The sequence below is a fragment of the Cuculus canorus genome, chromosome 5, assembly GCF_017976375.1.
Source record: "Cuculus canorus isolate bCucCan1 chromosome 5, bCucCan1.pri, whole genome shotgun sequence".
NCBI classification, from domain to species: Eukaryota; Metazoa; Chordata; class Aves; order Cuculiformes; family Cuculidae; genus Cuculus; species Cuculus canorus.
The window spans coordinates 63873571-63886458 of NC_071405.1; positions in this window are offsets into that span (position 1 = coordinate 63873571).

Here is a 12888-nt window from a genome sequence, read left to right on the forward strand (position 1 = left end):
GGCTGAGGCACTGAAGATGCTGCCTGATAAGATGAAGGGGATTTTGGTACTTACTGCAGCTGTGCGAAACTTCTGTCAGAGCATTCCCAATCCCAAGACTGGCAGCTGAGCTCTGTACCTGAATACCTAGGTAACAGGCACTGCTCCCATCCTTCCAGATATTGTTGCTGGGGCAGGATCTCCATACTTACTTTTCCACGAGGTGTGCAGTATTTGCCCAAGGTGCGATAAACTTGTCCGATGTCTGATGCTAGCTGAGAAGATTAAAATCCATAGCTCCTAAACTTACGAGAGGTCCTGGCTTAGTCCTTGCTCTGGACCGTGAAGGAGCAGTCATCACGGCTTCTGGGAAAGCTGTGTCACTTGTGGAAGAAGTAAGGAACCTAATTCTAATCACAGCTAACTGGTTTTTTTCCTAATGATTTGGGCTGGACTTCGATCTTTGCTTTGTGTTGAAGATTTTTACAGGTCCATGAATAAAATACTCATTTCTTAGGATAATGTCTGACATTGTCGCTGCTTACAGACTTGAGAAAAGGCCGGGAGGTTCTGTGTTTGGATTTTGATACCCATGTGTCATTTCGCTTTCTCATGGCCACATCTGGGCCTATATTGTTGTAATTTTTATTTAACAGGAATGCTTCTAGCAGAGATGGTCAGGGAAAGCTCCTGCTTAAGGACACTTAGCTATAAGATGAATCTGAATTGCTGATTTAATTCCAGAATTGACTTATAATGGCAGGAGTTATACTGATAATTATGTTTTATTTTGGCAGGATATCAGCCAAGGCACTGGTGTGTCAGCCACATATCAGAAAAACACAGCAAAAGAAAAAATTAATTCCAAAAGTAGTTTTCAGCCTGAATTTAAGACTTATCTTTTTTTTTTTGTGAGTTCTGTTTTACATTATAAAGACATTAAGTCTGAAGAAAAGGCATAGTCAATGGTGTGTGTTTTTCCATTATCTTCACATATTCAAGGAGGTCTTTTTTTTTCCCAAGCAAGAAGAGGACAGGCACAGCTTGTCATTCCTTATGCACCTACTCCTCTTGGTTTCTCCATTTGTATGAGTCTGGGTCTGAATATCCACCTTAATCAATGCAAATAAATGACTTCTTCTAGGGAGTATGAGAGTCTTCGAATGAGCTAGTGGCGGTGGGAAGAACATCTGTTGTCTTTTAACATCGTTTTGAAGGCTAACAGATTTATTTGAAGTGTTTTCACTAATACCACTGGGATTTTCTGAAACTTATGTTATTTCCTCTGATGCAGAGGTTGTGTCTTTTCTGTGAGAGAAAGGCAGGAGACCCCACGCTTGCCTCCCCCATGAGTGCTCCTGGTTACTAAACAAAGTGTGTTTTAAGAGTACAAACTTCTGCTTACTTTTTCTGAAAGATGTTAACTTATTTACAGTTACTTTCTAATGGTATTTCTGCATATGTTTTGTCTTTTACTTTCATGTTTTGAATTTTGGTTTTGTTTTTTTTTTCCTTCAAAATAATATTTAAGAAATACTATAATGTATTTTTAAAGCCTGGTCTGGCTGCATATTTGGGAGAAATCAACAGAGCGATTATTAAGCCAAGCCCAAGCTCTGTAGATTTAATCTTGTGTTCCTCCGGTGTGTAAAGTTGCAAATAATTTTACGTGTCACTGAGGGAAACTGTTAAAATGGACAAAAGTTCAGGAACTTGAACACTTTCCTGCTCCACGGTAAGCGTTTTTAGGGTGGTGTGAGGTCTGTCTGTCTGTAGGCTGGTCAGAAGGCCAGGATGAGTTTATATGTTGTTTTATCTGCTGAATCAGGACATTACTCCATGTCTCTTTTTAGAGGATAAACTTCCGCTTAAACAGGCCTTTGTCTGTGGTACCGAAAGGCCTCTAATTAATTACGTTTCAGATGGAGTTGGGAAGGTTTGGGTTCATACTCCCTACTTCCTCCTGCAGGATAATAGAACCCAATGGCTATTTTTGAGCATTACTTTTTAAAACAAGTGTTAAAAGGATGGGAAAATGTGCCTCATTGGCATCTAGGCTTTGAAAACTTGGTCTGATAAACCCAAATTTATTTGTGAGTGCGAGCACTACTGACATCTCTTTTGTAATGCCTTAATATCCAAGGCTTTTAGAAAGCCTGTAAATTTGTTGCTTGTTTGCACTGTTTTAGAAATGTGTGTTTTACAAATGCATTTCTTTTTAACATAAACACCACTACTTCACTTCTGGCTTAATTTCTCTGCAGTGTAAATAAACTTCTTTTTCTGAAGTGGTTTTTGTTGCCTATTGGAAATGCATCTAGAAAGTTATCCCCCTAGAGAAAGAAATGACAGGGCTGTTTGATGCCAAATGCCTTCTTCCCTGTTGGGTTTATATAGGAAATTGTAATTGCTGTCTCAGTGAATGTTGTTGGCTTTGTTACCCTGATGGGAAATAGTTCTTCCCTAATACAAAATGAAAGTGCTGATGAATTGCCTTTTAATTGTTAAGGGCTCGTAGTTCGAGAGCATTGAAAACAGTACACACCAGAGTGATTTATTTAAAATATTCCTATTTTTACACTTTTTAAGTATGTTTTTTAAGAAAGATGTTTGGGCAATCTCTTTGCTGTTGAAATGGATTGCTTTCCACTGGCTGAAAAGGTCTGCCATTTTCACAATGAATATAACTCAGACAAGTTAAGTATTATTGACTGTAGTGCCTGCGTACAGAATCCTATATATGAATCTGCAGCAGCAGGTGACAGGAGGGAAGAAAGATGACGTACCAGTATTTGCCTGGAATGACCTCATGCCAGGAAGCAACAGAAATTTGTTTGGCACCAGCAAAAATACAAGCAGAATTACATTTTCTCGTGCAGGCAGGTGGGTCAGGGCAAAGCAAGGTATGTCTTAGTGGTTTGTATATGTGACTGCAATAAGAAAGGAAATAAAACATTAATACTGTCAGAAATTGGGAACATATCCCACTTCTGCCAGAAATGTGTAGTCAGCCAATATGTGACCTGGAGTATTTGACACCACAGGGATGTGTTTGTCCTGGTCCTTAAGAAATGTGGTGAGACAGAATTAGCAGATTAGTACATGTCATCAGGAGTCCTCATTTATGGCACAGAAACGTGTTTTTACAAGTGAACAGCTGAAAACAGTTCCCTCAGAATGTTACTTGAGAAATGGGACTCTTCGGTTCCTGGTCAGTCTGGTTTAGATCAGATAATGTGCCATCACAGGGTTTACCCAAGTTAGCATTTTAGCTGCCTTTGCCCCAGGAGCTGAAGTTGAATACAATAGCAAGATCTGTAATTACTGCAAAGTACTTTTCCTGACACGTTGGTGATACCAGCAATGAAGGAGTCGTTTGGAACGCTATACTGAATTACTGTGACAGACCTTGACATACAGTAACCAGAAGTTTCATCCCGTTACAGTATTTTTTTTAATGTGTTTCATATTTCGTTTTCTAGCACTTTATTACTGTCAGTTGGTCAGATAACGATAAAAAGATTTATGTGCAGGGCCTCCTAGAGGGAATTTCGTGCTTCGAAGTGAGATTATATAATCTTTTTAAAAAAAAAAAATTAAAAAATGATGGGGTGTTTCTTTATTTTCTGTTTAGTTTTCAGGAACTAAGGCTGTGGATGTAGTCTTCTTGGACTTCAGTAAAGCCTTTGACACAGTTTCTCACAGCATTCTGCTGCAGAAACTGTCAGCCTCTGGCCTGGACAGGCGCACACTCTCCTGGGTTGAAAACTGGTTGGATGGCCGGGCCCAGAGAGTGGTGGTCAATGGAGTTCACTCCAGCTGGAGGCCAGTCACAAGTGGGGTTCCCCAGGGCTTGGTACTGGGTCCAGCTCTGTTCAATGTCTTTATCAATGACCTGGATGAAGGCATCGAGTGCACCCTTAGCAAGTTTGCAGATGACACTAAGCTGGGAGGAAGTGTCGACCTGCTGGAGGGTAGGGAGGCTCTGCAAAGGGATCTGAACAGGCTGGACTGCTGGGCCGAGACCAATGGGATGAGGTTTAACAAGGCCAAATGCCGGGTCCTGCACTTGGGGCACAACAACCCTATGCAGCGCTACAGACTGGGGGAAGAATGGCTGGAGAGCTGCACAGAAGAGAAGGACCTGGGGGTGCTGGTTGACAGCCGACTGAACGTGAGCCAGCAGTGTGCCCAGGTGGCCAAGAAGGCCAACGGCATCTTGGCTTGTATCAGAAATAGGGTCACCAGCAGGTCCAGGGAGGTTATTCTCCCTCTGTACTCAGCACTGGTGAGACCGCATCTCGAGTACTGTGTTCAGTTCTGGGCCCCTCACCACAAGAAGGATGTTGAGGCTCTGGAGTGTGTCCAGAGAAGAGCAACGAAGCTGGTGAGGGGCTGGAGAACAAGTCTTACGAGGAGCGGCTGAGAGAGCTGGGGTTGTTTAGCCTGGAGAGGAGGAGGCTGAGGGGAGACCTTATTACTCTCTACAACTACCTGAAAGGAGGTTGTGGAGAGGAGGGAGCTGGCCTCTTCTCCCAGGTGACAGGGGACAGGACAAGAGGGAATGGCCTGAAGCTCCGCCAGGGGAGGTTCAGGTTGGATATCAGAAAAAAATTCTTCACAGTAAGAGTCATTGGCTACTGGAACAGGCTGCCCAGGGAGGGGGTCGAGTCGCCTTCCCTGGAGGTGTTTAAGGGACGGGTGGATGAAGTGCTTAGGGACATGGTTTAGGGAGTGTTAGGAATGGTTGGACTCGATGATCCAATGGGTCCTTTCCAACCTTGTGATTCTGTGATTCTGTGATTCTGTGAACTTCAGTCGCAGTAAGACAACAACTGGGCATAATTTTAGGTACTCATATTGGCACACTTCTAACCAGGTGCTAATCATAAACACACAAGCAACATGAAGTTCAAGATTTTTTTGTATAAGAATGTCTTTATTTAACCTTGTCTCTATTGGCAGGGGAGCAATAAAAAACTGTGGTGGATAAAATGCAAAGGACATTTGAGAAGCATGTGAGTTAATTGTCATGGTTAAGGATCATAAAAACATACCCGTTGAATCCAGATCTCTGATGGACCTCCTACGTATGCTGACACTGGAGGAGCCAACAGCCTTCAAACAGTGCCAGAGAAGTTTCCACTTCCTAAGTGAAGTCCAAACTCATTCTGTGATTTGCTATTGAGTAAAGTCACACCCTAAACTGTGTCAGTGTTGAACCTTTAGACTGTGCCTACGCATGCCGCAAACATGGGAAGTGACTCACCAAAATGTTTATTCTTCACATTGCAATCTACTCTCCTCGGGAGAACAGGGGTCTGTTTACTCTGTCATGTATCAGTGCTTCTTATCAGACGATACGATGTCCCTGCTGGGGCTGGCACTGGTCGATATTTGTTAGTAGCTAGTATTCTGTTTGTAGAAGCACAGTTGCTGTGTGTAATACTTGGTAACCATGTTCTTAAGTTGCACCTGACTGCACCTGACAGTTATTATGGGCTCTGATCGTTGCTTTGATTTACTTCCCAGCTGAGTAATGCTGGGTTATTTATAGGCAATGGGTGACCCTGTAATTCTGAAGTGTTACCATTCATGAGGTAAAATCCTGCACCGAGAATCATAGAATCATAGAGTCTCCAGGTTGGAAAAGATCTCTTGAATCACTGAGTGCAAGCATTCCTAACACTCCCTAAACCGTGCCCCTCAGCACCTCATCCACCCGTCCCTTTAACACTTCCAGGGAAGGTGACTACCCCCCTCCCTGGGCAGCTGTTCCAGTGCCCAATGACTCTTTCTGTGAAAAATTTTTTCCTGATATCCAGCCTGACCCTCCTCTGGTGGAGCTCGAGGCCATTCCCCCTTGTCCTGTCCCCTGTCACTGGGGAGAAGAGCCCAGCTCCCTCCTCTCCACAACCTCCTTTCAGGTAGTTGTAGAGAGCAATAAAGTCTTCCCTCAGCCTCCTCTCCTTAAGGCTAAACAACCCCAGTTCCCTCAGCCACCCCTTGTAAGACTTATTCTCCAGCCCCCTCACCAGCTTTGTTGCTCTTCTCTGTTCACGCTCCAGAGCCCCAACATCCTCCTTGTGGTGAGGGGCCCAGAACTGAACACAGTACTCAAGGTGCGGCCTTACCGGTGCTGAGTACAGAGGGAGAATAACCTCCCTGGACCTCCTGGTCACGCCGTTTCTGATCCAAGCCAAGATGCCATTGGCCTTCTTGGCCACCTGGGCACACTGGTGGCTCATGTTCAGTCGACTGTCAAACAACACCCTGAGGTCCTTCTCCTCCAGGCAGCTCTCCAGCCACTCTTCCCCTCGTCTGTAGCACACAGAATAACCCTCTAGCAATGACACTTCAGCCTTGTGATTCCACCGATTTGAGAAGAGCTGTGCATGGGCAATGGCAGAGCTGCCCACTCTCCTCTTCACCATCGAGGACATCCTAGAGGCTATTGGGACACAGATAATTGAGGGTCAATTAAACAATATGAGGAAATAGCCTTCCATGTTATGTTAGAACATGAAACCTTGGAGGAAAGCTGGAACCATTCTACTGTTTTTCAGGCCTTTTTACAAGGAAGACTCCTCTTTTGCAGCATTACAAGTGAGCAGTTATAAGTCACATGGCTTTGGTAAACTGGATTTTTACTCTTGGTGTTATTGTAGTCTTAAAAGGTAAGTGAGCTTTCTGTGCACGTTTCATCAGTACTTACGTCACAAATTATTCTTCAGTTAGGTTGAATATGTCCTGATATTTTTTTGTGTTTTCGTACCCTGGTTGCCTGGTAACACACTGATCAGTAATGATTTTAGTAATATTTACTACATCACTTTGTAAAACAGATCATTATTTTCCCCTATATATATTTTGAAAGTGCCCCATTGTGCTTTCATACATTATGTGCAGTACCTCTCCTTAGTGAATTCTTTTGAAAAAACTTCTACTATTCTAACGTGTCTTTGCCAAACAATACTCAGAGCAAAATATGAAGACATTTCTAACTAATGTTTTTATTGTTCTCCAAGTTCTTTTGAAAGTTTGTTATTCATAATCTTTAAGAAGAACTGTTTTCTTTTAAAGTGACAGTGTTTAATATGTTCAACTAAGAAACAAACTTCAGAGCGCTGTTTATCGTATAGTTTTATAGTTTCTGATGAGGTATATGAAATGCATGTTTATATATAACCTCCGCTCTTTAGCTTCGTGCCACTAAGATATAAAATAATGGAGCCTGGCATCCATGGAGAAGAAGTGGTCAACATAAAATGCAAAGAAGATGATTTGTTGCTTGCGTTGTAGCATATAGAACAAAAGAACTTGCCTGCATCTCTAAGCCAAGCTCCAAGAGTGGTGTCTACAAATTAGAAATATTATGACTTCCAATCCCTAGTAGTAAAAAAATAATTCATTTCACTCCTGTGATGTGTTGTGGAGAACCAGATCACTGTCTCTTTGCAGAAGGCAGGTTACTGCTTGACAAGACTGGCAGCAGTAAAGTTTCCTAGCAATTAATGCTTTACTCTTCAAGAGGATCATTGCCTTTTGATTATGATCAATTTATTGGCGCCGTTTGATTCAACCCTTGAAACTGCTGAATGTTGATCTCCAGAGATTTTATCCTATAAGACTTCTGAGACCGTAGTTTGATAGGTTGTCCAAAACTCATTGACTGACCTCCAACCTGAGGTGCACGGCTCTGCTTATGCACGCGTGAGGCATGCATTGCAGAAGTTTCACTGAGTCATTGTCTCTCCCAGGAAACCTCTGCCTGGCTCACTTCAAGCCTTGCTTCCCCTAAGTGGATTTTGAGCAGTTGTGCTCTTTTAATGAGCTACATTGGAAGATACTCTTGAGAAGCAGCGATTCAACAAGAGCAGAAATACTGTCACAGCTATTTCATCCTGGAACTTGTATTAACTGCTCATTACCAGTGTTTGTCATTATGTTTTCTTCAGCTGTTGTTTTGGTGTAAGCAATGTCAAGTGATCTGACAACAGCAGAATATCACACTGCTTTCAGAGGGTTAGATGCAGTTTAAGTGTGTATCTAGCAGTTAGCAATCATCTGCAGACAAGCATCCCTTCCTGGGGGGATTTTGGTCGATGAGAAGCTCGACGTGAGCCAGCAGTGTGTGCTCGCAGCTCAGAAGGCCAACCGTATCCTGGGTCCAAAGCAGCGTGGCCAACAGAGTGAGGGAGGGGATTCTGCCCCTCTATTCCTCTCTTGTGAGACCTCATCTGGAATACTGTGTCCAGTCCTGGAATCCTCAACATAAGAAGGACATGGAGCTCTTGGAACGGGTCCAGAGGAGGGCCACAAAGATGATTGGAGGGCTGGAGCACCTTCCCTACGAGCACAGGCTGAGAGAGTTGGGGTTGTTCAGCCTGGAGAAGAGAAGGCTCTGAGGAGACCTTATAGTGACCTTCCAGTACCAGAAGGGGCTACGGGAAAGCTGGGGAGGGGCTGATCATAAAGGCTTGTGGGGATAGGACATGGGGCAATGGGTATAAACTGGAGAGGGGCAGATGTAGACTGGACATTTATTCTTCTAAAATATATATACATTTTTCTTTACATTTTCAAAAAAGAATTGGTAATACTAAGGCTTTTATTTTCAAACTGGAATGAATTGCAATTTCATAGAAGCATAGAATCACTAGGTTGGAAGGGACCCACTGGGTCATCGAGTCCAACCATAATAATTTATTTCATAAGGATTTTTATTCCAAATTTTGGTATATTGCATACCGGGGCATTTTAAAAAGTTTTTTTTCAGGTCTGTGTGTGAATTTGAAATGCTGTGGCAAACATAAAAAGGTGTTCAATTGCTCCGGATCTTTTTCGAAGTATATAGTGATAGGATATATACTATATATAATTGCTTCTATATCAAACTAATTAGTTGTGACTGTGATTTTATTATGTCCTCTTCTAAAAGCATACGATTCATATTTCAGGATTTTCTGCAGTTTACATTTATAACATTATTATCACCCAGATTATGCTAATATTGAGATTTCAAAACAGAAAAGGGATCGATCATCCTCCCCTTTTCTAAAGCACTGTGAGCATGGTTAGGTAAAATACCGCAGGGTGGACTGAATAAGAGATCTGCCTTGCAACCTCCGTTGGTTTTGTCAAGTTTTGAGATGGCTTATCGGATGCCCCTGGAGTCTTTCGCCAAGGGTTACAGAACAAAGAGACCTGTCACAAATGTTAACAGCAGAGGCACGGAAACTTCGGCCTCGGTAGATGTGTCATCTGAGAAATCCACTCTTTTCTATTGCTATAATAAAGTACGTGGAGTTGGCATAGATCACAGCTTGGATCGGGCAGCTGTCACCAAGAGGAGGAAATGTCATAAAAAAATTTACACGGAAGGAATGGAATTATCTCAGTCTCTGATGCAACTACCTCAAATACAGTTTGTTCAAAGATAATCATTTTCGTTTGCATCCTGAATACCTGATGCCTACATACTCAGAAAGTATAATATTTCTACAGAAAATAGCCACGTACTCCAATTTGGCTTACGAAAGAATCCCTGCTCCAGGGATCAAACAAGTCTGAACTAACTGAATTCCTTTGAAGAGGTGTGAACCTGTCTGAAGGGATGCAAACCATGCTACCAAAACTATTTGGAAGCTTTTTCAGTCAAGATCCCTCTGTGCCTATAATTTCAGCATACGTACAACAATAAGGCATTTGCGGAGCTACTTTTATTTAAGGACAGAGTATTTGATACATTTATTTATATATTGTGCCTAATAATACTCCACCTAAGCCCTGAATGCTTTCATGTTTACTTTGCTTACAGAGCTGACTTTGAACATCCCTCCTAAAAGCCAGCGCGTAGGCATCGCTGGTGTCACTGCTCCTGCTTGGATGCAGTGAAGCTCCTAACGCAGAGTTTGTTTAAGGGAACAAAATTTACTTCTGGAAGAGCTTTAATCTAAGAGATACCTTCTTCAGCTCTTACTCTAAAGTGACCAAATGAAGGCCCTACCTCAGCATTTTTGAAGAATTCAATTTTCCTCTTCCTTTAGACGGGAGCACTTTTCTATCTCCTCACTACTGTGATTCTGTCATGCCAGACGTAGTGAAAGAAGAAAAATATTTGTGATTTAATATTGCTTTCGCAGAACAATTAAAATACTTTTTATATTAAAATGGTATTATTTGTATCCATTCAGCTGTCTAGATGTGAATCAGGTAAGGATGGAAATGCATTTTTGTAGAATAGAAGGCTGCCAAGCAATTTGGTTTGCAAAGTGGTGAGTGGAAATCATTTCCAAAGAAGAAAATATGAACAAATACTGCCAGATATTCTTTAAGGAACAATAGGTACCTACCCACCACTTCTATTTAAAAATTGCTGAGCACGGCCTTGTTCTACTATTTCCCCCATGCAAACAAACATCTAAAAATGCTTCTGCTTATGGTCATTAGCATGAACACCTTCAACAGCACATTGAAAGTGACTTCTACATCTGGTTACCTTGTAATTTATTAATAAGCACATGCTGTTTAATAAATTATTGTATTTCATAAAAAAGCCATTAAGAATTTATGTTTGAGGTTTGCCTTTTTTTTTTTCTTTTTAGAGAAGTGAGAAAATAATTTGGGAGTTCGATTTTTTTTTCTCTTTGTATCTCCTGTAGATATCTGTATATTCTATCGAGGTACCAGGTAGTGCACGAAAGGGGAAACTACAAAGGTCAAAGAACGCATCTTTTCAATATAATGAGACAATGAAATGCTGAACAGGGAAGCCAACCCTAGCAGGTCACCATTGACTATGAATAATTTAAAGATGCAAAACCAGTGCCCAGTTTTGCATTAGGATGATGGCCTTAGCCTGCAAGAGTCCAGTCATCCAGATTTTCTCTGGTGGCTGTTACTGTTTGGTTTTTTTTTTATTATTTTTTCCATACTGAGGTGTGGTTAATTAGAGCTCATGTTTTTACCGCTTGGATTTGTGTTTCAGGGTTTGCTTTCTTGTGGCTTGGAGATTTGATGAGCTAGTGTAGCTTCTGTTTCCAGTATGCTTTTATGCATGATATACCTCCTTATTTGCATGGCATCCATACTAGAAAATTATAATTATCAATCTGGCGTGGTCTGTGTATGGTCTGTCAGGGCATCTGGACGTTTGCTGAGTATTGATTTTTCAGCACAATGTGAGTTTAGTGGAAGATTTCAAATCCTGAAGTCCGTTTTCTGACCAACTCCTTCGAACAGCATTGCAGAAGGAGCGTTATCAAAATAGGTATCTATTTGATAATATATCTATATCAAATAGGTATCTATTTGATAATATCTATTTGATAGGTATCTGTGACTGAAGAAGGAGCTGGCTGTGTGAGTACTTGGTGGCTTTGCACAAGCTGGGACAGTTAAAGCTAAACAAGAAATGAGAAAAGACAGGGAAGTGCGAAACTCTGTTTTATCCAACTTGAAATCGGACTATTTCAGACACCAAAAGGTTCCTCTCTTGTGACAGCTTTCAAACAGCCCTCACAGGCTTCAGCTGGCACCATCTGATCCTGTAAAGACAGAATTCAGTCATCGCTGGCCTTTTTTGGCTTTATTTCCAGGGGCCAAAGAGGTCAGAGTGGCTAAAATAAAGTCAGTATAAGGTCTCAAGATAGTTAACATTTTAAAACATTTGTTTTATATTTCTTGATGTGACCTTCAGTTCCAGGAAACAAAAGTGAAGGTGAGAACAGAAAGTCAAGAGCTAATATTGACTCGGAGTGATCCCAAGTTCAGTACTGCCAAACCTGAATTTGCAAACCATCGGGCTGCATGAAACTCATGATCTGCTTAGGGAGAACTGAAAAATCAGCCAACCAACCAAAACCAAAATCTTTTAATTTGCTTACAGTTTTTAAGACTGTGTTTGAGACTGTATTCACAGCCTTCTGCAACTGTGGAGACTAAAATTGTACTACTTTGTGTTAATGGCAGTCAACATAATAAAGTCTCAGAGCTGCAGTATAAGGGGGAAAATATGGGAGTATTTTAATTAAATTGTGAGAGCTGATAGTATTGCAGGTTATGGAGATACAGGGCAAACCTCTGTTGCTGTTTAATTATTGCTTGGATACTGACAGAAAGGATTAGCTTTCTGTAGCCTTATTTTAGTGCGGCTACTGAGGCCATTGGATGGATAAGGTTCTAGATATGACTAATCAATGAAAGGGGAAATCCTATGACAACGAGCCGACGATGGCAGTGGTGTGACAAACCACATTAAAACTACATTCTCTGACAGAATGCCTCTTTGAAGGAGCTCCTCTATCTCCTGAATTAGATTGTCCAGGGTCAAAAAAAAGAACTTGGCTGGATATGAATGTCTTCATCCCCGATCTGACAGAGAATTATCCCCGTGGAATACCACCCCTTACCACAAGCTGTGTATGGAGTTTTGCAGGAGACCCAAAGCTGTCCTGGTGGTGGTGGATGCTGTGGGAGCACCAGGCAGGGGCAGGAGGGCAGGTGTGTGTTGTTCATAGTGCTGCATCCAACTTCCTACTGACGTGAATGAAATCGCTAAGGAGGACTATGCAATATCTGAATTGCTCTAATTTCTGCTCTTTTATACTAAGTTGATCACTACATATAACATTAAGACTAAAATAAACTGTATCTCTAATGTGTAAGACACCAGGTCAGCTGCTTGGGAACCTTCTCGAGAAAGTCTTTCATCAGTAAGTGATGACTGAATAAAACCAAGCATTCATATGTTAGTTTCCATTTATTTACTTCCCTTTTACTCTTCCCTTTACTTCTTTTCTCCCCTCCCTCTTACCTCCTTTTCCCTTTTGTTCCTGCAGTTATCAGTGCTGCAATCTTCCCATGCCTATAGCATCTCTTAATACAAGTTTTGCTTCTTCCTAGACT